The 26,572-nt window shown below is 45.3% G+C and overlaps 1 pseudogene; it reads left to right on the top strand.

Annotated features, from left to right (window-relative positions):
- The window catches only part of LOC121574490, a 146,614-nt pseudogene that overhangs the window by 68,612 nt on the left and 51,430 nt on the right, over window positions 1-26,572 (top strand).

The raw sequence follows: 26,572 nt of genomic DNA on the forward strand, positions 1-26,572 counted from the left end.
TGTGTCTACCCGACCAGGCCTTTGTGAATCTGTATTAGTATCCTGAGAAAGTCTGAAAGGATCATAAGTCATTAGTCACTGATCATTAGTGGGCATCTGCAAGCTGTTTGCTAGGAATTTCCCCTAGAATCACCTTTCCCACTGTGTGTTTGTATGCTCAGCCCACCCCTGACCTCTGTATCTCAGTCCCAGTGTGATATGGGTGGAGGTCCCTCTCACTGAATGGAGCCATTCTAACCACCTGTCGTTATCCAACCCCCCCACTTCCCCTGGTCCCACCCTGGGACAGCCTACCCCCTATACCTCTGATCCTCTCCTGTATGAATAGCCCCCCCACTGCCTCACCCCTACACTCACCACTTAGGAACTTCCTCTCCTGTCATTAACCAGTCATAGGGCATTAACGGCAGGATCATACCATCTCTGTTTTAGAGAAAGGGGGGAATTGACATTGACAATCCAGATATTCCTTTTGACCTTTGGCACTTTGTTATCATCTAGGTCACAAACGGACGTGGACGGTATCATGGCGACAGAGGCAGGTTCAGGAGGAACGGGCGGAGAAAACGTCCCCTTTAAAACCAGCCAGCCATCCATTGAGGACCTTTCAGGTAGGCCATCGACTAGTTCTGTCTGTAGGAGCTGATGGGCAATTGATTATGTGTGTCTGAACAGTACAGAAATTACATAAGCCATTAAAATATATATGTATATATATATACAGTGAGGGAAAAAAGTATTTGATCCCCTGCTGATTTTGTACGTTGGCCCACTGACAAAGAAATGATCAGTCTATCATTTTAATGGTAGGTTTATTTGAACAGTAAGAGACAGAATAACAACAAAATAATCCAGAAAAACCCATGTCAAAAATGTTATAAATTGATTTGCATTTTAATGAGGGAAATAAGTATTTGACCCCCTCTCAATCAGAAAGATTTCTGGCTCCCAGGTGTCTTTTATACAGGTAACGAGCTGAGATTAGGAGCACACTCTTAAAGGGAGTGCTCCTAATCTCAGCGTGTTATCTGTATAAAAGACACCTGTCCACAGAAGCAATCAATCAATCAGATTCCAAACTCTCCACCATGGCCAAGACCATAGAGCTCTCCAAGGATGTCAGGGACAAGATTGTAGACCTACACAAGGCTGGAATGGGCTACAAGACCATCGCCAAGCAGCTTGGTGAGAAGGTGACAACAGTTGGTGTGATTATTCGCAAATGGAAGAAACACAAAATAACTGTCAATCTCCCTCGGCCTGGGGCTCCATGCAAGATCTCACCTCGTGGAGTTGCAATGATCATGAGAATGGTGAGGAATCAGCCCAGAACTACACGGGAGGATCTTGTCAATGATCTCAAGGCAGCTGGGACCATAGTCACCAAGAAAACAATTGGTAACACACTACGCCGTGAAGGACTGAAATCCTGCAGCACCCGCAAGATCCCCCTGCTCAAGAAAGCACATATACATGCCCGTCTGAAGTTTGCCAATGAACATCTGAATGATTCAGAGGAGAACTGGGTGAAAGTGTTGTGGTCAGATGAGACCAAAATTGAGCTCTTTGTCATCAACTCAACTCGCCGTGTTTGGAGGAGGAGGAATGTTGCCTATGACCCCAAGAACACCATCCCCACTGTAAAACATGGAGGTGGAAACATTATGCTTTGGGGGTGTTTTTCTGCTAAGGGGACAGGACAACTTCACCGCATCAAAGGAACGATGGACGGTCCCGTCAAATCTTGGGTGAGAACCTCCTTCCCTCAGCCAGGGCATTGAAAATGGGTCGTGGATGGGTATTCCAGCATGACAATGACCCAAAACACACGGCCAAGGCAACAAAGGAGTGGCTCAAGAAGAAGCACATTAAGGTCCTGGAGTGGCCTAGCCAGTCTCCAGACCTAAATCCCATAGAAAATCTGTGGAGGAAGCTGAAGGTTCGAGTTGCCAAACATCAGCCTCGAAACCTTAATGACTTGAAGAAGATCTGCAAAGAGGAGTGGGACAAAATCCCTCCTGAGATGTGTGCAAACCTGGTGGCCAACTACAAGAAACGTCTGACCTTGGTTTTGCCACCAAGTACTAAGTCATGTTTTGCAGAGGGGTCAAATACTTATTTCCCTCATTAAAATGCAAATCAATTTATAACATTTTTGACATGCGCTTTTCTGGATTTTTTTGTTGTTATTCTGTCTCTCGCTGTTCAAATAAACCTACCATTAAAATTATAGACTGATTATTTCTTTGTCAGTGGGCAAACGTACAAAATCAGCAGGGGATCAAATACTTTTTTCCCTCACTGTATATTGTGTGAGATTGTTAGTTTGCGGAGAACAGCACATGAATCCGATTGATTCTGTCTGATGGGAAAAATACCTTTCTGGCTCATGCACTCACAATTCAGTTGTGGTTTTTGTTGTGACCATTAGTGATGCGCAGGTTGACTCATAGCCCGCAGTCCCATTTACATTACATTTACATTTACATCATTTAGCAGACGCTCTTATCCAGAGCGACTTACAAATTGGTGCATTCACCTTATAGCCAGTGGGATAACCACTTTACAATATGTTTTTTTTTTCTTTCTTTGGGGTGGGGTAAGGGGGGGGTAGAAGGATTACTTTATCCTATCCCAGGTATTCCTTAAAGAGGTGGGGTTTCAAGTGTCTCCGGAAGGTGGTGAGTGACTCCGCTGTCCTGGCGTCGTGAGGGAGCTTGTTCCACCATTGGGGTGCCAGAGCAGCGAACAGTTTTGACTGGGCTGAGCGGGAACTGTGCTTCCGCAGAGGTAGGGGGGCCAGCAGGCCAGAGGTGGATGAACGCAATGCCCTCGTTTGGGTGTAGGGACTGATGAGAGCCTGAAGGTACGGAGGTGCCGTTCCCCTCACAGCTCCGTAGGCAAGCACCATGGTCTTGTAGCAGATGCGAGCTTCAACTGGAAGCCAGTGGAGTGTGCGGAGGAGCGGGGTGACGTGAGAGAACTTGGGAAGGTTGAACACCAGACGGGCTGCGGCATTCTGAATGAGTTGTAGTGGTTTAATGGCACAGGCAGGGAGCCCAGCCAATAGCGAGTTGCAGTAATCCAGACGGGAGATGACAAGTGCCTGGATTAGGACCTGTGCCGCTTCCTGTGTAAGGCAGGGTGGTACTCTCCGAATGTTGTAGAGCATGAACCTACAGGATCGGGTCACCGCCTTGATGTTAGCGGAGAACGACAAGGTTTTGTCCAGGGTCACGCCAAGGCTCTTTGCACTCTGGGAAGAGGACACAACGGAGTTGTCAACCGTGATGGCGAGATCATGGAACGGGCAGTCCTTCCCCGGTAGGAAGAGCAGCTCCGTCTTGCCGAGGTTCAGCTTGAGGTGGTGATCCGTCATCCACACTGATATGTCTGCCAGACATGCAGAGATGCGATTCGCCACCTGGTTATCAGAAGGGGGAAAGGAAAATATTAGTTGTATGTCGTCTGCGTAGCAATGATAGGAGAGGCCATGTGAGGATATGACAGAGCCAAGTGACTTGGTGTATAGCGAGAATAGGAGAGGGCCTAGAACTGAGCCCTGGGGGACACCAGTGGTGAGAGCACGTGGTGCGGAGACAGATTCTCCCCACGCCACTTGGTAGGAGCGACCGGTCAGGTAGGACGCAATCCAAGAGTGAGCCGCGTCGGCGATACCCAACTCGGAGAGGGTGGAGAGGAGGATCTGATGGTTCACAGTATCAAAGGCAGCAGACAGGTCTAGAAGGACAAGAGCAGAGGAGAGAGAGTTAGCTTTAGCAGTGCGGAGAGCCTCCGTGACACAGAGAAGAGCAGTCTCAGTTGAATGACCAGTCTTGAAACCTGACTGGTTTGGATCAAGAAGGTCATTCTGAGAGAGATAGCAAGAGAGTTGGCTAAAGACGGCACGCTCAAGAGTTTTGGAGAGAAAAGAAAGAAGGGATACTGGTCTGTAGTTGTTGACATCGGAGGGATCGAGTGTAGGTTTATTGAGAAGGGGTGCAACTCTCGCTCTCTTGAAGACGGAAGGGACATAGCCAGTGGTCAAGGATGAGTTGATGAGCGAGGTGAGGTAAGGGAGAAGGTCACCGGAGATGGTCTGGAGAAGAGAGGAGGGGATAGGGTCAAGCGGGCAGGTTGTTGGGCGGCCGGCCGTCACAAGTCGCAAGATTTTTCATTTGGAGAGAGAGGGGAGAAAGAAGTCAAAGCATAGGGTAGGGCAGTGTGAGCAGGACCAGCAGTGTCATTTGACTTAACAAACGAGGATCGGATGTCGTCAACCTTCTTTTCAAAATGGTTGACGAAGTCATCCACAGAGAGGGAGGAGGGGGGGATTCAGCAGGGAGGAGAAGGTGGCAAAGAGCTTCCTAGGGTTAGAGGCCGAGGCTTGAAATTTAGAGTGGTAGAAAGTGGCTTTAGCAGTAGAAACAGAGGAAGAACATTTAGAGAGGAGGGAGTGAAAAGATGCCAGGTCCGCAGGGAGTCTATTTTTCCTCCATTTCCGCTCAGCTGCCCGGAGCCCTGTTCTGTGAGCTCGCAATGAGTCGTCAAGCCACGGAGCAGGAGGGGAGGACCGAGCCGGCTGGGAGGATAGGGGACATAGAGAGTCAAAGGATGCAGAAAGGGAGGAGAGGAGGGTTGAGGAGGCAGAATCAGGAGATTGGAGGGAGAAGGTATGAGCAGAGGGAAGAGATGATAGGATGGAAGAGGAGAGAGTAGCGGGAGAGAGAGAGCGAAGGTTGCGACGGCGCATTACCATCTGAGTAGGGGCAGAGTGAGTAGTGTTGGAGGAGAGCGAGAGAGAAAAGGATACAAAGTAGTGGTCGGAGACATGGAGGGGAGTTGCAGTGAGATTAGTAGAAGAACAGCATCTAGTAAAGATGAGGTCAAGCGTATTGCCTGCCTTGTGAGTAGGGGGGGACGGTGAGAGGGTGAGGTCAAAAGAGGAGAGGAGTGGAAAGAAGGAGGCAGAGAGAAATTAGTCAAAGGTAGACGTAGGGAGGTTAAAGTCACCCAGAACTGTGAGGGGTGAGCCATCCTCAGGAAAGGAACTTATCAAGGCGTCAAGCTCATTGATGAACTCTCCAAGGGAACCTGGAGTGCGATAAATGACAAGTATGTTAAGCTTGAATGGGCTAGTGACTGTGACAGCATGGAATTCAAATGAGGAGATAGACAGATGGGTCAGGGGAAAAAGAGAGAATGTCCACTTGGGAGAGATGAGGATTCCTGTGCCACCACCCCGCTGACCAGATGCTCTCGGGGTATGCGAGAACACATGGTCAGACGAGGAGAGAGCAGTAGGAGTAGCAGTGTTTTCAGTGGTAATCCATGTTTCCGTCAGCGCCAAGAAGTCGAGGGACTGGAGGGTAGTATAGGCTGAGATGAACTCTGCCTTGTTGGCCGCAGAACGGCAGTTCCAGAGGCTGCTGGAGACCTGGAACTCCACGTGGGTCGTGTGTGCAGGGACCACCAGGTTAGAGAGGCAGCAGCCACGCGGTGTGAGGCGTTTGTATAGCCTGTGCGGAGAGGAGAGAACAGGGATAGACAGAAGAATAGTTGACAGGCTACAGAAAATGGCTACAATAATGCAAAGGAGATCGGAATGAAATGAACTAAACATCTGGGAAAGCGAGAGAGCGGGGCCTCCCTCACTTACGTTTCACTGAAACACCCAAATATAACTCTCCCAACTTCCACCTCAGAAACTATAATTGATGTTAACGACAGCGGTTCAATGTTTTCTAGGAATAGACTAACTTAGTTGATTCAGCTAGCTAACTTGGTACAGTATTATTCTGTGAAAAACCGTCCAGGGCACCGAATCCTATGACGCCACAGCCAACTAGCATGCCAGCCTCCAACAACACGGTTTAGCACCAATACTCGGCCACAACAAACCACCAGTGTGTCAACACGCCAAGCAGATCATACGTGTCCGTGTCTGACGTTGTGGGTTAGTCCCGACAGCTTGAGCAAGTCTGTCGTCAACTTATTCAGCCAGTTAGTTAGCTAGAATAGTTAGCATACTAGCTAGCCATTGCTTTCTGCCAACGAAAAAACCCCTCCACCCACGGCACGAACACACAGAGAGAGCCAAGCTAACATTAACTAGTCACCCATGTCCCGAATTCCCTTGAACGACTCTGGCTACCAGTATGTAAAAAACAAAACACAAATGTAGGTTTTAACTTACCCCTAGCAGCTACTGTTAGCTAGCCAAGTGCAAAGCTAGTCACTGAATTGACTCAGCCAGTTCGCGTCTGTTCGCTAGGTCGTTCCAGCTATTGTTTAGTTAGCTACAGTGGGGGAAAAAAGTATTTAGTCAGCCACCAATTGTGCAAGTTCTCCCACTTAAAAAGATGAGAGAGGCCTGTAATTTTCATCATAGGTACATGTCAACTATGACAGACAAATTGAGGGAAAAAAATCCTGAAAATCACATTGTAGGATTTTTATGAATTTATTTGCAAATTATGGTGGAAAATAAGTATTTGGTCACCACAAACAAGCAAGATTTCTGGCTCTCACAGACCTGTAACTTCTTCTTTAAGAGGCTCCTCTGTCCTCCACTCGTTACCTGTATTAATGGCACCTGTTTGAACTTATCAGTATAAAAGACACCTGTCCACAATCTCAAACAGTCACACTCCAAACTCCACTATGGCCAAGACCAAAGAGCTGTCAAAGGACACCAGAAACAAAATTGTAGACCTGCACCAGGCTGGGAAGACTGAATCTGCAATAGGTAAGCAGCTTGGTTTGAAGAAATCAACTGTGGGAGCAATTATTAGGAAATGGAAGACATACAAGACCACTGATAATCTCCCTCGATCTGGGGCTCCACGCAAGATCTCACCCCCGTGGGGTCAAAATGATCACAAGAACGGTGAGCAAAATCCCAGAACCACACGGGGGACCTAGTGAATGACCTGCAGAGAGCTGGGACCAAAGTAACAAAGCCTACCATCAGTAACACACTACGCCGCCAGGGACTCAAATCCTGCAGTGCCAGATGTGTCCCCCCTGCTTAAGCCAGTACATGTCCAGGCCCGTCTGAAGTTTGCTAGAGTGCATTTGGATGATCCAGAAGAGGATTGGGAGAATGTCATATGGTCAGATGAAACCAAAATAGAACTTTTTGGTAAAAACTCAACTCGTCGTGTTTGGAGGACAAAGAATGCTGAGTTGCATCCAAAGAACACCATACCTACTGTGAAGCATGGGGGTGGAAACATCATGCTTTGGGGCTGTTTTTCTGCAAAGGGACCAGGACGACTGATCCGTGTAAAGGAAAGAATGAATGGGGCCATGTATCGTGAGATTTTGAGTGAAAACCTCCTTCCATCAGCAAGGGCATTGAAGATGAAACATGGCTGGGTCTTTCAGCATGACAATGATCCCAAACACACCGCCCGAGCAACGAAGGAGTGGCTTCGTAAGAAGCATTTCAAGGTCCTGGAGTGGCCTAGCCAGTCTCCAGATCTCAACCCCATAGAAAATCTTTGGAGGGAGTTGAAAGTCCATGTTGCCCAGCGACAGCCCCAAAACATCACTGCTCTAGAGGAGATCTGCATGGAGGAATGGGCCAAAATACCAGCAACAGTGTGTGAAAACCTTGTGAAGACTTACAGAAAACGTTTGACCTCTGTCATTGCCAACAAAGGGTATATAACAAAGTATTGAGAAACTTTTGTTATTGACCAAATACTTATTTTCCACCATAACTTGCAAATAAATTCATTAAAAATCCTACAATGTGATTTTCTGGATTTTTTTTTCTCATTTTGTCTGTCATAGTTGTACATGTACCTCACTTACGTTTCACTGAAACACCCAAATATAACTCTCCCAACTTCCACCTCAGAAACTATAATTGATGTTAACGACAGCGGTTCAATGTTTTCTAGGAATAGACTAACTTAGTTGATTCAGCTAGCTAACTTGGTACAGTATTATTCTGTGAAAAACCGTCCAGGGCACCGAATCCTATGACGCCACAGCCAACTAGCATGCCAGCCTCCAACAACACGGTTTAGCACCAATACTGGCCACAACAAACCACCAGTGTGTCAACACGCCAAGCAGATCATACGTGTCCGTGTCTGACGTTGTGGGTTAGTCCCGACAGCTTGAGCAAGTCTGTCGTCAACTTATTCAGCCAGTTAGTTAGCTAGAATAGTTAGCATACTAGCTAGCCATTGCTTTCTGCCAACGAAAAAACCCCTCCACCCACGGCACGAACACACAGAGAGAGCCAAGCTAACATTAACTAGTCACCCATGTCCCGAATTCCCTTGAACGACTCTGGCTACCAGTATGTAAAAAACAAAACACAAATGTAGGTTTTAACTTACCCCTAGCAGCTACTGTTAGCTAGCCAAGTGCAAAGCTAGTCACTGAATTGACTCAGCCAGTTCGCGTCTGTTCGCTAGGTCGTTCCAGCTATTGTTTAGTTAGCTACAGTGGGGGAAAAAAGTATTTAGTCAGCCACCAATTGTGCAAGTTCTCCCACTTAAAAAGATGAGAGAGGCCTGTAATTTTCATCATAGGTACATGTCAACTATGACAGACAAAATGAGAAAAAAAAATCCAGAAAATCACATTGTAGGATTTTTAATGAATTTATTTGCAAGTTATGGTGGAAAATAAGTATTTGGTCAATAACAAAAGTTTCTCAATACTTTGTTATATACCCTTTGTTGGCAATGACAGAGGTCAAACGTTTTCTGTAAGTCTTCACAAGGTTTTCACACACTGTTGCTGGTATTTTGGCCCATTCCTCCATGCAGATCTCCTCTAGAGCAGTGATGTTTTGGGGCTGTCGCTGGGCAACATGGACTTTCAACTCCCTCCAAAGATTTTCTATGGGGGTTGAGATCTGGAGACTGGCTAGGCCACTCCAGGACCTTGAAATGCTTCTTACGAAGCCACTCCTTCGTTGCCCGGGCGGTGTGTTTGGGATCATTGTCATGCTGAAAGACCCAGCCATGTTTCATCTTCAATGCCCTTGCTGATGGAAGGAGGTTTTCACTCAAAATCTCACGATACATGGCCCCATTCATTCTTTCCTTTACACGGATCAGTCGTCCTGGTCCCTTTGCAGAAAAACAGCCCCAAAGCATGATGTTTCCACCCCCATGCTTCACAGTAGGTATGGTGTTCTTTGGATGCAACTCAGCATTCTTTGTCCTCCAAACACGACGAGTTGAGTTTTTACCAAAAAGTTCTATTTTGGTTTCATCTGACCATATGACATTCTCCCAATCCTCTTCTGGATCATCCAAATGCACTCTAGCAAACTTCAGACGGGCCTGGACATGTACTGGCTTAAGCAGGGGGACACATCTGGCACTGCAGGATTTGAGTCCCTGGCGGCGTAGTGTGTTACTGATGGTAGGCTTTGTTACTTTGGTCCCAGCTCTCTGCAGGTCATTCACTAGGTCCCCCCGTGTGGTTCTGGGATTTTTGCTCACCGTTCTTGTGATCATTTTGACCCCACGGGGTGAGATCTTGCGTGGAGCCCCAGATCGAGGGAGATTATCAGTGGTCTTGTATGTCTTCCATTTCCTAATAATTGCTCCCACAGTTGATTTCTTCAAACCAAGCTGCTTACCTATTGCAGATTCAGTCTTCCCAGCCTGGTGCAGGTCTACAATTTTGTTTCTGGTGTCCTTTGACAGCTCTTTGGTCTTGGCCATAGTGGAGTTTGGAGTGTGACTGTTTGAGATTGTGGACAGGTGTCTTTTATACTGATAAGTTCAAACAGGTGCCATTAATACAGGTAACGAGTGGAGGACAGAGGAGCCTCTTAAAGAAGAAGTTACAGGTCTGTGAGAGCCAGAAATCTTGCTTGTTTGTAGGTGACCAAATACTTATTTTCCACCATAATTTGCAAATAAATTCATAAAAAATCCTACAATGTGATTTTCAGGATTTTTTTCCCTCAATTTGTCTGTCATAGTTGACATGTACCTATGATGAAAATTACAGGCCTCTCTCATCTTTTTAAGTGGGAGAACTTGCACAATTGGTGGCTGACTAAATACTTTTTTCCCCCACTGTATCCAGGTAGCAACAAGCTAGCTACATTTTGAGCACAGTAGCTACTTACTACCTAACGTTAACGCTTCAGACAAAGATGTTAGAAAAACAGCTGAATGGTAGGCATTATTGTATGTAATTATTGTAGGCAGCTAGCTGGCGCAATTACAGGCACTCTCAAGCGTGAAACAACTATCCACAGTTGCTAATAGTTACCAGTAGCTACCCGCTAGCTAGTCCAGGTAGTGGGTTAGCTAGCCTCGTGCTTCACCGGGCTCAGCCGAATACAATACCTACAATAATTACATACAATAACCCACGATAACTACCTACAATACCTAACTACAATCTAACTACATAGTTTAAGCTTTACTCGACACCATACAAGCCATATAACCAAGCTTACCTCCCGCCAGAGAGAGACACAACCTCACCCGACGACGAATTTTTCCCCTCAGTTATATCCACGGGGCAGGTGTGTTTAGGGTCATGAAGAATTGTGTTGATGAAGGGCAGGTGGGTGGCGGGCGGGTTGAATAAAGAGAAAACAATACTTTAAAAAATCCTTAAATGTATAATTCATGTGCAATTTATATCTATAGGCTACATTGAGGTTTTTCTTTCATTATTTTAGGCTATCAGAGTGTAAATCTAAGCTTTAGGGCCTAACTGTACGCGCGCCAAATAGCCTGCACACCAATTGTAAATGTTTTTGGGAACAGGGAGAAAAAGTTAACGTCGATCCACGGAGGCAAATATGACGTCGGAGTTTGACTCTGACTGTAACCTACAGCACATTTTTTATATTAGCAGGTTAGGGTCGGGTGTGGGCCTCAGATTTTCACTTTATCACATATAGTCTGGCGGTTGCTGATGGGTTATTAGCAATTGCGGGCGGGTGCGGGTGAACAAACAGTTGACCTGCGCACCACTAGTACCTATGTACTCAGTCACATTGTTTGTTCTGTATAGCAGAAGATCCAGAGACACGGCGACTGCGGACTGTTAAAAACATTGCAGACCTACGCCAGAACCTGGAAGAGACCATGTCTAGTCTACGGGGGACTCAGATCACACACAGGTAAGAACCCCCTGCAATGAGAATAGACAGGTCCAGAACATATGTCCAGTCCAGTATCCAAACAGATTCCATATTCCAGATTAAATTCTGTGTATTCAACAAGTTCCACTGACATCCATTAAGACATAACAGACACAGCTCCTAGAGAGAGACCACAATATCAAATCAAATCAAATGTTATTTGTCACATGCACCGGATACAACAGGGTAGACCTGTGAAATGCTTACTTACAAGCCCTTAACCAACAATGCAGTTTTAAGAAAAATAAGTGTTAAGTAAACAATAGATAAGTAAAAAATAAAATCAGATAGTCCGGGTAGCCATTTGATTAGCTGTTCAGGAGTCTTATGGCTTTGGGGTAGAAGCTGTTAAGAAGCATTTTTGACCTAGACTGTAGTGATCACAATAAAGCTATTCTTAACAATGATACATAACACTTTCTCTTGTAAAAATCCCAAAAGCAGGCTGTTAATGTAAAAGGAAAGGTGAGTTAGCACGTCTGTTTTAACAAGCAGTAGTGTTAATGGGTGGTCCACGAGGACGAAGGTCTAATTTTGAAGATGGCGTGCAGCTTAAGTGGGACATGACTGCCACCTAGTGGCCATGTAGTGTCACTACAAACTCAGCGTCTGAGACTGGATGTGTCCCAGCCTCCAGGGTTGCCAGATAGAAATAGAATAAAGGACGAAGTTGAATGAACTTTTGCGGTTTGAGACTTGTCTGTCTGATGCTCTATTCTAGTTTGTATGTAACGGAGGGCTTGTTCTCCAAACCCACTAGACTGTGTCTTGTGTCTGGTATTTCAGCATGATCCACCCCTTTATGAGTGTGTCAGTGTCTTTGATCCAGTATTGGCTGGATGGAGCAGTGGTCTTGTCTTTGGATTTTGATTCAAGCTCCTGACCCAGTCTCTCTCCGTGCTGCTTGCTCTCCCTTTCACAGGATTAGAGACTGCTGTCTAGTCTAGTCCAATTCAATGCTGATGAGCTAATGTCTAGTCTTACGCTCATAGTCTTTTTTTCTGCTTCTCCCCCTCCCTCCCTCCCTCCCCCAGCACCTTGGAGACAACCTTTGACAGCAACGTCACCACGGAGATAAGCGGCGGCAGTGGGCGGAGCATCCTCAGCCTCACTTCCTCCCGGCCCTCCCTGTCATCATGGCGACTGGGCCAGTCCAGCCCCCGTCTGCAGGCGGGGGACGCCCCCTCTACAGGGAACGGCTATGGGGGTCGTGCCTTGGGAGGAGGAGGGCAGGGGGGGCGCTACCTGTACCCTGGCCCCCTGCGGAGACAGCTGGCGGGGCGGGGAGGTGCCCTCAGTATGGATCTGGGGGAGAGAGGGGAGGATATTGACCTGGAGGGCATTGCCATGGAGGTGACGGGCTACATGAGTGACGGGGATGTGCTGAGCAAGAACGCAGCGCGCCCTGATGATGTCACCAGTGGGTGAGTATTCTGAGAGAACTAGCATATGATGACATGGTCAAAACATAAAAATGGTGTTTTGCAAATTGCAGCTCATCCCTTTTGGGGCTGGTTTGATTGGTTTTGTGCCCTTTCTCATAGGTTTGGGAATCAATGCATTATAAGTGGCTGTCATGTCACAAGAGGGCGCCAGTGTATTTGTAATCTCCCCTTGGTGTACAAATGTGAACATGGTGTAGCCAAAAGTAGTGGCATAAAGGGAAAAATAATTTTTTTATTTAGTTGTTCTTATTGTTGTGAGAGGACTTGTAAGACATTCTGTAATAGCTTTTTGAGACGGTATACAGTGCATTCGGAAAGTATTCAGACCCCTTGACTTTTTCCACATTTTGTTACGTTACAGCCTTATTCTAAAATTGATTAAATTGTTTTTTTTACCTCATCAATCTACACACAATACCCCATAACGACAAAGCAAAAACAGGTTTTTAGAAACTGAAATATTACATTTACATAAGTATGCAGACCCTTTACTCAGTACTTTGTTGAAGCATCTTTGGCAGCGATTACAGCCTCGAGTCTTCTTACATTTAGGACTTCTTGGGTATGACGCTACAAGCTTGGCACACCTGTATTTTGGGAGTTTCTCCCATTCTTCTCTGCAGATCCTCTCAAGCTCTGTCAGGTTGGATGGGGAGCGTCGCTGCAAAGCTATTTTCAGGTCTCTCCAGAGATGTTCAATTGGGTTCATGTCCGGGCTCCGGTTGGACCACTCAAGGACATACAGAGACTTGTCCTGAAGCCACTCCTGCGTTGTATTGGCTGTGTGCTTAGGGTTGTGTTCTTGTTGGAAGGTGAACCTTCGCCCCAGTCTGAGGTCCTGAGTACTCTGGAGCAGGTTTTCATCAAGGATATCTATGTACTTTGCTCCGTTCATCTTTCCCTCGATCCTGACTAGTCTCCCAGTCCCTGCTGCTGAAAAACATCACCACAGCATGATGCTGCCACCACCATGCTTCACCGTAGGGATGGTGCCAGGTTTCCTCCAGACGTGACGCTTGGCATTCAGGCCAAAGAGTTCAATCTTGGTTTCATCAGACCAGAGAATCTTGTTTCTCATGGTCTGAGAGTCCTTTAGGTGCCTTTTGGCAAACTCGAAGTGGGCTGTCATGTGCCTTTTACTGAGGAGTGGCTTCAATGCTGCAGAATTTTTTTGGTATCCTTCCCCAGATCTGTGCCTCGACACAGTCCTGTCTCGGGGCTCTACGGAAAAGTCCTTCAAACTCATGGCTTTGTTTTTGCTCTGACATGCGCTGTCAACTGTGGGACCTTATATAGACAGGGGTGTGCCTTTCCAAATCATGTCCAATCAATTGAATTTACCACAGGTGGACTCCAATCAAGTTGTAGAAACATCTCAAGGATGATCAAAAGAAACAGGATGCACCTGAGCTCAATTTCGAGTCTCATAACAAAGGGTCTGAATACTTATGTAAATAAAAACATTTTTTTTATACATTTGCAAAAATGTCTAAAAACCTGTTTTCACTTTGTCATTATGGGGTATTGTGTGTAGATTGATGAGGACATTTTAGAATAAGGCTGTAATGTAACAAAATGTGGAAAAAGAGAAGAGGGTCTGAATTATAATAATATAATAATATGCCATTTAGCAGACGCTTTTATCCAAAGCGACTTACAGTCATGCGTGCATAAACATTTTTTTGTGTATGGGTGGTCCCGGGGATCGAACCCACTACCTTGGCGTTACAAGCGCCGTGCTCTACCAGCTGAGCTACAGAGGACCACCCATACACAAAAAAAATCTGAATTCTTTCCGAATGCACTGTATGTCCTTTGGGGACCAGGGCCCATATCCACAAAGCGTCTGAGATTAGGAGTGCTGATCTAGGATCAGGTTTCCCCTGTCCAAATCATTTTTATTCTCATTATTATCTGAAAGCCAAAACTGATTCGAGAACAGCACTCCTACTCTGAGACGCTTCATGAATGCTGGCCCAGATCAGATGCTACCTCTATGTAGCTCTGCTCTGTGAGTTCAATCCAGTAGAGTTGAACCCCATAACCTGTTTGTTTTCTAGTCAGTGCCCATGTTGAAGTCAGTGTCCGTGTTGTTACAGGCCCCCTGCATACCTTGGCTGTCATACTCTGCAATTTAAACCAATGCTGTCATCATTATTATCATATTAATTTACACACTCTGGGAGCCAACTCTGCTGCTGATGCCAGAATCAGGAGAGTGGACGGCCAAAAAGAGAGAGAGACTAAGACACAAGGGAACAGACTATGTATAAATTATCGAATGCAGCTTTATGGGGGAACAGAAAGATATGTATTAGATAAAACGGACCTATGAGTAACTAAGAATGGATATCTGAATACTGTATAGTCAAACATCAAAAAGCAACAAAAAATCCTAAACTTCCTCAAAGTCTCAAGAAGAAGGAAAATAGAATTCTTTAGATGACATAATTCAGGGGTTTCCAAATTTTTTGACCCGCGACCCGATAAAAAAAAATCACAACCCCACCATGTAAAAAAAGTGATGCAATCAACGGTTCTATGAACCAAAGCGCAAAGTTTCTCTCCCGACATAATCACTTCTGCAGAGCCACCTGCTCTGAAGGGGTGGGGTTAAGTGCTCCCCCTGAAGCACTCAGATAAGGCATTTCAAACCAAACACACACATACACTCACACACACACACACCTGGGCAGGTGAGTGCTATGAAGAGAAAGACCCCAACCATTCCCCTGCTAGTGCAATATGATCTCCTACATCTATACTTAGGGATTGGCTCAGGGAGGGACGCCAGCCAAAGCTGTAGTGCTGTAGTGTAGAGAGATGAGCGATCAGGTGCTGTACGGTAGTAGAGAGCTGCTATAGTTTAGATCCGGCATCATGTTCTGTACCACTACCCTGGCCATGTGAGAGAAGGATGATGACATCGTGGATATAAAGGAAACACACAAAGGCTCTGAGGATGAACTATAGTCACAGGAGTGCGTGTGTGTGTGAATGGTCCCAGCCTCGGGCTAGGAACAGGGTGATTGATGGTCGCTAATGAGCCCTTATTCAAATGGCTGCCGTGGAAACGGAGTGACCAGATTACGCCTGTAGCCTGGGGGGTTGTGTTTGTTTGTGGTAATATGGTGGAGCCGCCCTGTGTCTTAACCATTTAAAACAGACACAGATAACTCAGTCTCCTCCCCAGGCCTTGAATGGTTAACCACCAATGCTAGGTTGGCATTATAATATAATATGCCATTTAGCAGAAGCTTTTATCCAAAGCGACTTACAGTCATTTATTATTTTTTTGTGTATGGGTGGTCCCGGGGATCGAACCCACTACCCTGGCGTTACAAGCGCCGTGCTCTACCAGCTGAGCTACATTAGCAGCTAACTGATTCAACCATGTATTATAGGTTTGACCATGGAGGATGAGTTGGCTTCCACGCCCACCTACAGGGTAGTCACTTTGTGTGCAAGTGGCAAAGTCATAAACACAGCTTTTTTCTACAATTTATCTTCAAAAAATCTGATTTTAAACCTAACCTTATGCCTAACCCTAACCTTGAATTAATGTTGTTTTCATAAATGTTTATGATATAGCCAATTGTGGCACTTGCCCGTCTAGTGGGACTTACAGGCGACTTACAGTTATCGTTCTTTATCTCATTCCAGGTGTGTAAAGGTTGTTTTTTTATATCCTTGTGGAGGAGTAAAAAAGTATGTATAGAATTTTATAATTGGTTGAAAGTAAGAGGTTAGCACTTGGTGGTGAAACAGCTATGAAGACCTGAGGTGTTTGATCCTTGGTTCATGCTGTGGCTCCTAACGTGGGTATGTGACGTGTGTCTATTGATGTCATGCTTTTAGTGAAGTGCTTTCTGAAACCCCCAAACAAGACAACATGATGGATGTGCCTCGGCTCACTCTGCATGAGAATTAAGTACCTCAGGCAGCACTGTACACCTCCCTCACCCCTCTCTCACCCCTCCCCCTCCCCCTCTCTTACCCTTCGGCTTCTCTGGCCCCTGGAGATACCGCCCCACCCCCCGTCCAACTTCCCTCACCTCTCGCTCTGACTGGCTTGGGGGTATGGTGTTCCCTTTGGCCCCCCTCTTCTAAACCTTACCCCCTCCCCTCCCCTCCCCTCCCCTCCTCACCCCTATCCACCTTGTGCTCTTTAGCAAGCAGACAGCCAGGCAGCGGCAGAGCCTTCAGTGAGTGGGAGCATGTGGAGTTAACAGAAGAAGCCCGCATACCAACACTGAGCACCCACCGAGGAATACACACTAGAAGCACACATACTGTATATTCACAGATACTTATGCACACACACACACACACGCGCGCGCGAGACATACTTATGCACACACTTAGGCCTAAGTGTATAGACATTACACACACGCGCAAGACACATAGGAAAGAGTATATGTATGACAGTTACACTGTTGCTACATATAATATTTGGCATACACACACACATTCTGATCTGAAAGGTTCATTCTGATCTTTATCGAAGGGATCTTAACTCACCTGGACACGTTTGTTTTAGGTTGGACTAACATCATTAAGATGTGCGAGGCGAAAAGGTATGTCTCAGTGGTTTCAACTGACAGTTGAAGTGGGTGAACCAGAAAGTGCCTGTTTGTCTTGTGATTTTAATCCAATCCAGTTGTCCTATCTGTTTTTAGATGAGTGGGGATAAAGGTGTGTGTCTGATTCTCAGATGTCATCCTCAGTTACTAAGCATGTAACACCTTGACATTGCTGTTACCTGGTTTTTAGTGAGAGTGGCACTTCTGCTTTTGTCAGTTGCAGGGTTAGGGTCTATTTATTATTCCACTGGGTGGAAACTCCGTGCATGAACTGGAAAACCCTCATACAAAACAATGGGTAATTTTTGGTCCTGAATTGAGTTAATTTAAATGGAATTTGAGCATAACCCTGGTCAGGAGCCATTTAACATGAGAGGGAAGCTAAAATGTTTGCACCATGTCACCTATTAGCATTGTGCAGTAAAGTCAATAGATTCCAGGTTATTCTAGAGATGTTTATGGAACGATAAGGCTTCTGAGAGGACATACTGTACGAGAGTAGAGGACAACTCCCCTCTGTGTGGCTGTTATTAGATTTAGCCACTTCCTATGGGAGTTATTGGTGTACGAAGTAAGAAACCTGGTCAATTAAAGTATCATCATCCTCTGCTTTCTTGTTCACCTTTTCCACTCATACATTGTCTCACCTCTGTGTGTCTATGAAAAGGGCAAAGGGGACAGGTGGCATTGAAGAGACTGGTTATAGAGAGGTTGTAGATATGTTATAGAGAGGTTGAAGATATGTTATAGAGAGGTTGTAGAAAGGTCATACAAAAACAAGAGTGTTAGTGTTCAGGGCAGTGTGTTGGTAAAGCCTTAGTATGACGTTGACAATGCTTCTCTGTACATTATTCTCTGTCTTTGCTCCTTCTGCAGTTTGTAAGTGTCTTCACCATACAGTATATGGAAACAATAGCTTGTCTATGCACAGACAAAGGGCAATTTTTCACACCACATTGGTTGGTTCAGTTCCTGTGACTCTCTTCATGATTGGTTGAGGATATGATTACTCTGACTCCCTGTGGTTGTACAGTTAGTACATGTATGAGGTGTACTGTATGTGTACAGTCAGTGGTTGTGTAGTAGGTTTAGTAGGTGTCGAAAGCATTCCACAGGGATGCTGGCCCATGTTGACGCCAATGCTTCCCACAGTTGTGTCAAATTGGCTGGATGTCCTTTGTGTGGTGGACCTTTCTTGATACACACAGGAAGCGTGAAAAACCCAGCAGAGTTGCAGTTCTTGACACAAACGGGTGCGCCTGGCACCTACTACCATACCCCGTTTAAAGGCACTTACATTTTTTGTCTTGCCCATTCACCCTCTGAAAGGCACACATACACAATCCATGTCTCAATTGTCTCAAGGTTTAAAAATCCTTCTTCTCCTCCCCTTCATCTACATTGATTGAAGTGGATTTAACAATAAGGGATCATAGCTTTCACCAGGATTCACCTGGTCAATGTCATGGAATTATTATTTTTTTGATTACTCAGTGTATGTTTGTGCACATGGAAGTAAGTGATTTATGTTTACTATAGGTTATTGAAGCAATACAAATGTTATGTGACTAAAATGAAAGGCCATTTAGTTGACTAAAATGGCCCACTGTTTTCATCATTTTGACAATAACTACACTAAATCGTTATTCAAATGACAAAATGTCATTTTATGATATTTTAGTCAAAATGACTAAGACTAGACTAAATCTAAAAAAGAGTGCCAAAAATAACACTGCACCAGGAACATCATCTAGGAAATGTAGGGGAAGTACTGGTCTAGCTGTACTGGTGTGTGTGTGTGTGTTCTTCTGTGCATGTGCAGAGCCCCAGTGGTGTGGAGTTGGTGACCGGTCCAGTCGGCCAGCAGCCATTTAATCCTGATTGATGAGACTGGTGCCTGGGCCAGACAAACAAGATGGATGTCCTTTCCTCTCCTCGTTGGTTTTATTTAGAGCAGGAAGGGACATCCATCTTGTTTGTCCGGCCCAGGCACTAGAAAGGGAGGGAGTTGTTGGCTTTCTCTGGGGTGTTAGACCAAGGGTTGGACCATGTTCTATTTTCTTCTTCCTGGCTTAAAAGCTGACATGGAAAATCTTCATTTGAGTCTAACAATATCAGTGTTGGAATCCATCAAGAATGAACTGTATTCCATCAAAAGTGATGTAAAACTGTTGTGTAATTTTAACGTGAGCTTTGACTTTGAAAACCTTGTGTTTTCTAATGTGACCCTTGACCTTTTCTGTCCTCAGCTACATGACGGACGGCGGTCTGAGTCTGTACGCGCGGCGACTCAACCGTCTACCTGACGGCATGGCGGCGGTACGAGAGACCCTCCAACGCAACACCTCCACGGGCCAGGGAGACGCTGACAGGTAGGACACTACACACATGCATGCACACACGCAGGCACACACACACACAAACACACACAAACACACACAGACCATTTCTCTGCATCATTGGGAGAGGTCCTTACATTGGGTCAAATTACAAAATGGTTGGATTTATGTCCTTGTGACCTGCGTGGATCAATGGAAAGGATAATAGGGCAGCAGTTTGACCTCTTTCTGGTAGAGAGAGAGAGAGAGAGAGAGAGAAGGAGAGAGGAAGAAGGAGGGAGTTGTTTAATGTGGATAATTGACAGCGGGAAATGGATGGAGGCATTACACTATAAGATAGAGTGTGTTTGTTTGGGAGAGAAGCGGACGAGTGTGTGGGACTGAAGTGGGCTCTGTAAGAACGAGTGAAACCCCTTGATGTTGTTTCTTTGTTGGGTTAGTAAAGCTAAGTAAGACTGCAGTTATAACTCCTCTCAATCTGCAGGTGTGAGTGATTTCCTGTTTTTCCACCTTTTGACCTCTGTCTCCCCTCCTTCCCTCCTTCTCTTTCTCTCACACCCCCTAACTAAGCCCTCACCTCTACTCCCCTTCTCCCTCACCTCCTAACCCCTAAGGTGAGAGATGAAAGCTTCCAGTCTCTCTCCTCTCACCCTGCACTGACCCATCTTGACCTTTCACCTGCCTCTTTACCGCCCTGATCATATCTTTCTCACCTCTGCCCTTCACCTTTCATTAAGGTCTTAAAGGAACCCCTTAAAAGGTGTTTGTGAGAAAGCTTTTTCATATTGGCAGTTGTTGATGAGAGAAAAAGAGAGAGAGAGTGGAGAGAAAAGAGAGAGAGAGTCTGAAAAGCAATTAAATGATAAAGGTTTTTGGGAACGGTGTTATATTTATTTTTTACTTTCATCTATCAGAGAGTTAATTTTGTTAATAGTGCATTACTGCTTGTGCCAGTAGTCTCTCTTTGTTGATAGTCCCGACTGATCTTCAAAGAGCGTTCCACTCCTTTCTGAAAAGACGCAGAGAGATGGAGGGTTGGGGGAAGGAAAGGAGGGAAGGGGTAGAGGTGGCAGGTAGGGGGTACATTTGGAGCAGCCCCCCTGAAGGAATGTCTGATAAATGTGGTTACTGGTTTTGGTTTGCATTAATTTGGAGAGTTGGAAATGGTGGATAACTGTGTTAACATAATATAGCAGGGTTGATATGGCTTCAGGGTAAAGTGTGTGTGTGTGTGTGTGTGTGTGTAGATGACTGAGGGGTTAATGGAGCTGATTTGGGCAGGTGGGGAGTTGGATTTGACAGCTGAGCACCTTACTATGCCTAGTGTGTGTGTGTGTTTGTGTGTATGCATGTGGCATCCTGTTTGTGTATACGTGTGTGTGTGGGCATAGTTGCAGTGTAAGTTTCACGAGCCCTGACAGAGAGTCCCCATCAGCTCTTTAGCCACTCTGTAACGGGCTGTGGTAGACCACTGGATTGGAGACCTATAAAACAGATCAGCTTTTAAAGTCTGAATGATGCTGCTATGGATAACATAATCTTAGCCCGTTAGGGCCCAGTCTGCGATAGGGTTGGGGGTTGGGATGTCAGATATCACCATGGCAATGGGGTAAAATCCATTTTTTTCATAGTGCACAAGGGGGGTTGGACAATTATCCTAAAGACAGGAGATTCTGACTCAAGAACTAGAGCTTCCATACTCATCTGGCGGACCGGATCCGGACCAGAATTGAACTAGAGTATTTAGTGCAGTGTACTCCAACCCTGGTCCCGGAGACCTACAGATGTGCAGGCTTTTGTTTCTGCCTAGCACTAACACACATGATTCAACTTATTACATTTACATTTTAGTCATTTAGCAGACACTCTTATCCAGAGCGACTTACAGGAGCAATTAGGGTTAAGTGCCTTGCTTAAGGGCACATCGACAGATTTTTCACCTAGTCGGCTCGGGGATTAGAACCAGCGACCTTTCGGTTACTGGCACAACGCTCTTACCCACTAAGCTACCTGCCGCCCAGTTCAGACCTGTCTTCCCAGTAGGCCTCTCTGAATGGGGATGATGAAAATGGAGTTTCCTCCTTTACATCAAGGCATTGTCAGTTCTAAACTTCAACCCATGTTTCACCTTCAGGTGCCACTCAAAGCCATGACAGCTGTAAGCCTGCCAAAACAGCGTTTGACTTAAGTGTATGCTGTTATATACAGCGTCAGGTTATCATGACTGACATTCCTTCCGTGTCCCAACGGTTCAGTACTAAGGCCATGGTCATGATAATAAGCTACCTGCCGCCCAGAACTTATCAAGGTATTGATGAATGCTGTCATTGGTGACTTGAATCAGGTGTTTCATTGCTGGGTTGGAACAAAAGCCTGTATGTTCTGTAGCTCTCCAGGACAGTGACTATTTTGTAAGAATATTATTTTGTATTCTGATTCCTGATAAAGGAATTAAAACACCTAAAACCAGAAGATGAAGAAGGGATAGTAACTACAACTGCCACTGTTTTGACTCTCAAATGTATGCAAATTACAGTTCAAACTGGCACTATTGTTACCAAAAAATCCCTTTTAGTTATGGGACAACACAGACCCATAGCGACAATAGACTGAGTGTCAGATTGAATTAATCTGTGGGTGTCTTTCAGCTCACATTTCATTTCACGGCCAGAGAAAGAGGAAGAAATGCATCCGTAACAATCCGTCCGATGATTTGAATTCCTTTTGGTGTGTGTATGTGTGTGACACTCTTTTCTGTTGTGTGTGTGTGTGCATGTGTGTCCGTGTGTATGTGTGTGCAAGCGTGCAGATACACTATGAAACAGATAGGAAATAGATAGGAAAACCCAAACCACCCTTTAACATTACAATGATAAATACAGTATATCCCCCAGTCCTCTCCTCCCTCTCTTATTTCTCTCTGTTCTCCACTCGTTCTGTGTGTGTGTGTGTGATGTTAGTGGATCTATGGGGAGGTTTTACATCTTCCCCTCCACAGGGTGTGTGTGTGTGTGTGTGTGTGCAGGCTAAGGAGTTACGGTTATTTACAGCATTTATTTACAACACCCCAGCCCTCTGAAGCCCCCTGAAGCCACAGCAACACCAGTGCCCTTTTTCGTACCTGTCTGGACTTGACTAGGCCCCTCAGGCAGTTGAGGAGGGTCCTCAGGTACAGGTTGCACCTGGCAGTCAAATGGATGGACAGAATCGCTTCCTCTCGCTCTCCCCCTCTCTTTTCCTCTCTTTTTGCTCTCCTTAGAGGAATCATCATTCCCCCTTGCTCTGTCTCTCCCTCCTCTTTCCTCTGTCTCTCTGTTGTGTGGTGTCTGTTTCCCTCTCTCCAGCGAAGAGGATGCTGTGGTTTTGCTCCAGGCTCTAAACAATCACAATCTTTTCTCCTTTCTCTCCCTCTCTCTTTCTCCTGTCGTTTCTCTGATAACCAGGAGGCCTTTTTGTATGATAATACAATACTGCGCGTGCGTATGTGTGTGTGTTAAACCCAGTGCCCCCAATAACATTTCTGTATGTCTCGTGCTTAGACTGTTCACATAACGTCACCCTCTAGGATCAGATCCGATATCAAACCTCCAAAGTATTCCGGGGCGTTCATTTTGAGAGTCTCATGATTCCAGCATGACACGTGGGCTCTGGTCCAGAATACCAGGAGTGTTTGGATAGTGAGGCAAGAGGAGAAGATGGGTTGTTACTGGCCTAATGCTATCATCGGTGTGTGTCTTTGTGTTTGGGTGTTAGCAGTCATAATTGCACCTAATGACGCTGCTACTGACAGCTTTCTACATTCTGTATTTTTCTATGGTTGGAGTAGTGAATATCGGATACGGCAATGTCTGTATTCAGTGTTTTTGGAAGCACTCTTACTTTGGTTTGATTAGCTGAGAAATGGATAAAGGACCACTCCCACCCTTTGTCTGCTTCTAGGCTTCTATCTGGCTCTCTCTCCCTCAGTCTCTCTCTCTCTCGCACGTGCACACATACACACACACATACACACGCACACACACACACACACACACACACACACACACACACACGTCTTGACTTATACATGGAATGCAAAATGCTATAAATCCCCTTTTAGCCATGTTTTATGCAAGAACTTTCCTGTGTCCCCTGTGGTGTGTCTTTGTAATCACATATAACGATGCGCTGAAACGCTTACGGTATACTAGAGCAGTCTCAACCTCATAGTCCACACACATACACACACACAGACAGATGCTCGCATTCATACACACACACACACACACACACACTAGAGCAGTCTCAACCCCGCAGTCTATAAAACTATAGGAGTCTGAACTCTACACAGTGTGTGATATCTGGAGCTTCACTTTGAACGTTGAGCTTTCAGCTGAACTATTTGCCCAAGTCACTGATACCCCCAAACACAGACCCACGTACCCCAGCTGCAGAAGTGCCCCTGTACTCCTGAGCACACACGCCCTTGCCTTCTCCGGTGCGTGGGAGGGTATGGGATTAGACTGGGTCATATGTCATAATTCAGATGTAACAGAACATTACCAGCGAGAGAGAGAGAGGATACAACTGGGAGAAATATAGCGAAGGAAACTAAAATTGACAAAAAGAGAAGGGAAATATAGACAATAGGATTTAACAAGTTGTAGTGGAGGAGGAGACTGTGAGACTTGAGTGTGTGTGTGAGAGAGACAGCGAGAGAGAGAGATGGATAGAGAGAGACTCCTAGGAGAGTGTACTGATGTAGTTGTAGCCGTGGATACTGGTGCATCTATGGACCCCCTCCTCCCCCTGGGCTTTCCCTCTGTCACCAGCACACCTGCCTCGCCCCAGGACACACACAAACACACACACATAGAGGGTGTGGTTCTTACACACAAGGAGAGAGAGGACATTTTCAGTTGTCTCCTTCTCTCTCTCTCTCACACACACACACACTCTCTGATGTAATGGTCTATGCCTTTGTCTCCGGCTGGCTGACTCTTATTAGATTAGTGCTCAGGGAAGTGGTGTTGAGCCTGGCTGTGCCACAGAGAGTGGCAGGGATCTCAGCACTGGGACATACTGACTGCCTGCCATCAGGACATTGCATCACAATGGCTGTCCTCTATTCTGGAGTGTGATCAGAAGAGCGTGGAGAAAACATGTAACGTGAAAGAAGGGAAGTCTGACAGAGAGAGAGAGAGACTGAAAGAGGAAGAAATTAAAAACCTTCCTTCCCTTGCCACTTTGGAGGAAGTATTCATTAAAAGTTTATAGACGGACAGACTGCCGTGTTGATGTTGGTTCTGAGTAACAGACAGTGTTGGACAACCTGAACTGGTTGGTTTGGGATTCTGCTGTGAGGGGTTGCTGAGCCCCTCCTGCCCCCTCGGCCTGCGTAACGTGGTAAAGGGTAAGTGAAAAGGTATAATCTTTGTAAATGATATCATAGGTAGGACTGGTGGAGTTATGTCGCACATGCAGCTAACAAAAACATATGGAAATGTCTGCTCTACCCAAGATTACAACCAAATAATTGCAGCATTACCGCAAAAATGGAAGAGGAAAGTGGAAGGGGGAAAAAGTAAGGAACTTGTCTGTCGGCCCTGCATTAAAGAACATAATTGGTTAAAGAAAATTGTGATAAATAAAAAAGTATACCAGTTTCATTTAAGGACCAAAGGATTGACAGCCGTCCCATATAGATTGCAAAATAGTTGGGAAGAGAGTTTTTGCGCCTACCGATTCCATGGCAAATTGTTTATGAACTGATACGCAAAAACGCACGCCGGATTCAAAACGTATAATTTTTCAATTAAAATTATTATACAAAATTCTTGCTACCAATAGAATGTTATTTATATGGGGGATACAATCTTCCCAGCTCTGCAGATTTTGCTGCGAAGAGACAGAATCATTAGATCATTTTTTTTGGTACTGTCCATTTGTAGCTTGTTTTTGGTCACAGGTCCAGGAATGGCTGAAGGATTGCAATATTTACCTGGAGCTAACCCTGCACTGGGTGATCTGAAAAGTCATAGTCAATCGATCAATAATATAATAATACTTTTAGCAAAAAAAAATATTTTCAATTTACAATCTGTAGAAACAATGAGAGTAGAAGGGTTCAGAACTTTTGTGAAACATCACAGAACAGTTGAAAAATATATGGCAAATAGAAATCCAAAATGGATGGTGTTAAGAGATAGATGGGAGGTGTTGAATGGAGCTGAAGGATGGGACTAATAACAACTAACAACAACTAATAACAACAAGATAACTAATGTAAAGCATACTGTATCCATAATAAGTATATAGGTTATAGGTTGAGAGCTTTTGTGAAAGAGCACAGTTAGAAAGATATGGCATATAGAAGCAAACCGGATGGACATCATGAAAATGATCAGAGAGGTTGAGGAGTAAAAACAAACAAAATATAATTATTGTAAAATTGACTGTGTCCATAAAATGTATATAGTATGTATAAGCTGGAAGTAGAGACCCAAGCGTTGTTATTCACTAGGGGTGGTGGGGTTGGAAAGTAATAAAGGGGTAAAAACGTGCGGAGTCTGCAGGTTTGTGGCTGGACCCAAGGTAACAGGATCAATGTGTTAATCCACACTTAGTATGGGAGGGAGGCTCACACACACACACACACACACACACAAACATACAGACATTTTGCTGGGGGGGGGGGATGAGACCCCTTTAGCCAGTTGGACGTGAGGACTGGCGAAATAAGATGAGGTAGTTTACAGTGTGTTTAAGGTCTGGTGTGTGTGTCTTCAGTCAATTTTAAATTCCAAACTTGTATGTCTGCCTCCCACTGGGTCCTTTCGATCAGTGTGTGCTTTGTGATTGTGTATGTTTGTGTGCGTGCGTGCGTGCGTGCTTGCGTGTGTGCGTGCAGTGGTATGTATCCCACATCTGTATTGGGCGTGTTTCTTTTATGGATCAGGGTCAGTCGGTTGACTCAAAGCAATGCATCGTTTACTCAACAAACACACCGAGAGAGAGTGCGAGATGGAGAGAAAAAGAGAGAGAGAGAGCGATAAGAGGTGTTTGTGTGCAAGAGAGAAA

Source organism: Coregonus clupeaformis, unplaced genomic scaffold, assembly GCF_020615455.1.
Source record: "Coregonus clupeaformis isolate EN_2021a unplaced genomic scaffold, ASM2061545v1 scaf0091, whole genome shotgun sequence".
Classification (NCBI taxonomy): Eukaryota; Metazoa; Chordata; class Actinopteri; order Salmoniformes; family Salmonidae; genus Coregonus; species Coregonus clupeaformis.